At 33.5% G+C, this 3464-nt stretch overlaps 1 pseudogene; it reads right to left on the minus strand.

Moving 5' to 3' along the window:
* Positions 1-1557: 1557 nt before the first annotated feature.
* LOC145131605 (malonyl-coenzyme A:anthocyanin 3-O-glucoside-6''-O-malonyltransferase pseudogene) lies at positions 1558-3051 on the minus strand (annotated as a pseudogene).
* Positions 3052-3464: the final 413 nt, after the last annotated feature.

The following is a 3464-nucleotide window of genomic DNA, read 5'->3' on the forward strand; positions in this document are numbered from 1 at the left end:
AGAAAATGAATCTGAAGACAAATCTGAGAATAAAACTCAAGAATCTTCTTATACTTTACTTCTCAAACACGAATCAATAATGAATCAAATGAAATAATGTGTAGAGAACAACATATTTGATCAAAAACTTCAAATCTAGATTGAATTTCGCAGATACGAAAGAAATTTCACTTCCTCATCAGAAAACTTACAAAACTTAAAGAACAGAGTGAGATTCATGAAAAATTCGTCATTTTTGATCATTTCTTGCAATAATCGCTGAGATCTACATGATTTGGCTTTGATACCAATTGTTAAGTCCAAAACGAAATGACGAGTGCAGAATTAATTAGAATAAGAATCATGAATCAATCACACAAAATTTGCAAGTAATGTCAAAGCTTTTGTGTCTTTTTTATTAAGAAACAGAACATACAAAAAGACTTTGGTTTTCTCAACCTAACTGAGAAAGGGATTCTTTGTGGGAAGCTTACCTAACAAGCTAAACTAAAGACTATTTATAGTGGATTAAATAAAACATGTCAAATAAACTAAAAAACCACTAAGCATAAGATTCTTTATGAAAAGTCTTCAAGCATAGCCTTCACGAATGTCAACATCAGTTTCAATATTTCCAGTACTCAACAGATGTAACAAGACCAAGACACCTGTGCCCTCAAAGCTCTTTCTTAAAAGAAAATTAACTGTATAGGTCGGTAGTTTTAATAATTTCCTGATACTTTATGATACATTCTTAAAATTAAAAAAGAAATTATTTTTCCTATTTTAGAAAATCACAGCATATTTATGTTGTCTTTTAATTTTGTATTTTGTATTTAAATTTGATTTTATTGTTTGAGTTATTATTATAAACCTTGTACAGGCATCCAATGACAGACTAGGTAGACCAAGGGAAGACACTCAATTTGTTAATGACATTTGTAGAGTTTTTGATAGTAATAAAGACGATGGAACCACTTCTGTTGGAAGCTAATATGAGGCTTGATTGGATTGTGTCGGTTTTGGTTATTGTGATTTTATTCAAATTTTGTAATATTTGTTGTTATTATTATTATTATTATTATTATTATTATTATTATTATTATTGAAAGTTGGTTTATTGGAGGTTTCGAGTGAAGTTGACTTAGGATGTTTGATACTAAATGTTGGAAGCTAATATGAGGGTTCATAGAACCCCATTGGGGATAGCCTTATAATGATACAAATACAAATAAATACACTAACCATTACCTCATTTTAATCAATAAAAAGAAAAATTAAGAAGGAAAAGTGGAAAGAAAACTAATTGATGATACTAAATGTAATTTTCTAATCTACCCTAATAGATGAAAATCAATTTTGCCAAATGTCATGTTTATATTGAATTTGACACATGTCATTTTTTAATAGTTTTTGTATTAATTTTTTTCCACTTGTCATTTTCTTGTATTTTTTATTTTCTTAAATTCAAAATCCACATTTTGGTGAGATTTATATATGTAAGGTAGATTATTCTATTAAATTTCATAATAAATGCTCTACAACCTTTCAAATCTTCTATATTATATATTAAGTTACTTATTTTATTTATTATATCCTTTGTATTTATTTAAAACTATTAGTTTAAAGAATATATAATACTTATAATTTTATATTAAACTTTTCTCTTTTATAAACCCGTGTAATACACGAGTCTTACACCTAGTGCCCTATTAAATATAGGAATAAACGCCTCCATCTCATTAGGCGAAAGTCTCAGGCCAATTTCCATATCTTCATTGGAGTCTTTGCTAGCGTTCAAAGAAATCGACATATTATAATCAATCGAAATTGTTTCATACTTTTTGGGCTTTCCCCATCCAAAATCGGTGTCATAAAATTTTTGCCTTGGTGTTCCACTAATAAATATGAATTTTGGCATCCCTTCGAAAGATAAGTCGAACCAAGTCTTGGCATCTTTCATGACTCCATCTTTATCATTCAACATCTTATGCAAACACTCTCCCAGTAATTTAGCAGCAGTCAAAAACCCTTGTTTTTCAGTTAATATATTTGTTTTTGCCATCGCCCCACATGGTGCTATACAGTTACCGAAGTAAGTAGCTGGAATCGGTGGAACCAGACGTGCCCTACAATCTACGGCAAAGCCAAAAACTTGTAGCTCATCACTGCGTAATTTTGCAAAGCAACTCCAAAAATAAGCACATGCTACTGTAAAAGATGATACATATTGTAACGTGGGCAGTTGGGTTGATACCCATTTCTTCATTTGATTGATGATGGGTCTGGTCAGCATCAACGTGGCCCGGACATTATTACTCTGTCCAGAAAGGCGTCGGGGCTGATACTTTTCATCGAAAGTGTCGAGTTTTGCTCTCTTTAGATATATTTCATCCAAGGCTGGGTGATTAATTACTCTATCATAGAATGGCAAAGTTCCATTAGCTAGAAATAACTCATCTGAACCAGATCTTGCAATTGAAGTCCATGCCTCCAGAAAACAAAACCGAGTGCTTGCATCTCCAAGGCCATGGTGATTTGTTATTCCAATAGAGAAACCACTATTAGGAAAAAACGTCACTTGAATGAAGAATAACGGGACTGTAACATAATCAGATGCTTTTTCAGCTTTTCCAAGGAGAGGTATAAGAGGATAAAACTTATCACAGGCTCTAGGATGATTTCCCACTAGATCGGTGAAATCAAGATTACTCTCTGCAATCGTGACTGAGACAGCGTCACCTTCTATGTAACGAATTTGTGGTTTTCTAGTGCCTGTAGGATCTATGATCAATTTACCAGCAAAGGAGAAAAATGGAGAAGTGTTTTAGATAACGAGTTTTTTAGAGTGGGAACCATTGTTTCAATAAATTGAGTTTTAGAGAGCTGTGGTAACTCATAGAAGAAAAGATGGTGAATGGGATGAACATTCAGCCATGGCAGGTCGAAAAATGACAAGGGAAGCGACGTCTCATGTTTGACGGATGGAGGTGGAGAAACCTGGGTCTGTTCAAGCACAGTCAAGATGGGAAGAGAAGACCTCTCAAGCGACTCACTTTGATGTTTCAAATTTCAATCCCTAGATGAGTTAGCGTCATTATATAACATAAATTTATCATGTGGATATGCATAAAACGCCTTCGATCACGATCAACATGATTAGGTTAAGGTGGGCCTGGCCAGAAGATAAATAAACAATTGATGCATTCAACACGAGTTAATGTATTCATATAAGACATGGACCTATGCTATTTGGTATGACATATTTTCTGTCGACCTTCTAAATTATTTCCTGTCGACAATTGTCATTATTTATAATTTCATAGTTCATTACTTGAACTCTAACATGCCAGGTAGTTTCTATATAACGCGCTTCTCACCGGGTAAAGGTGGCTCATGTATCAGCCCTATAACCATGTGAGTCGAGCTACTCGTGAACTACTCGGGGTCGACTCAAGATCGAATTAAACGAGCTTGAGCCGAGC

This window comes from Lactuca virosa, chromosome 8 (genome assembly GCF_052849685.1).
Source record: "Lactuca virosa cultivar CGN04683 chromosome 8, Lactuca_virosa_CGN04683_v6, whole genome shotgun sequence".
NCBI lineage: Eukaryota > Viridiplantae > Streptophyta > Magnoliopsida > Asterales > Asteraceae > Lactuca > Lactuca virosa.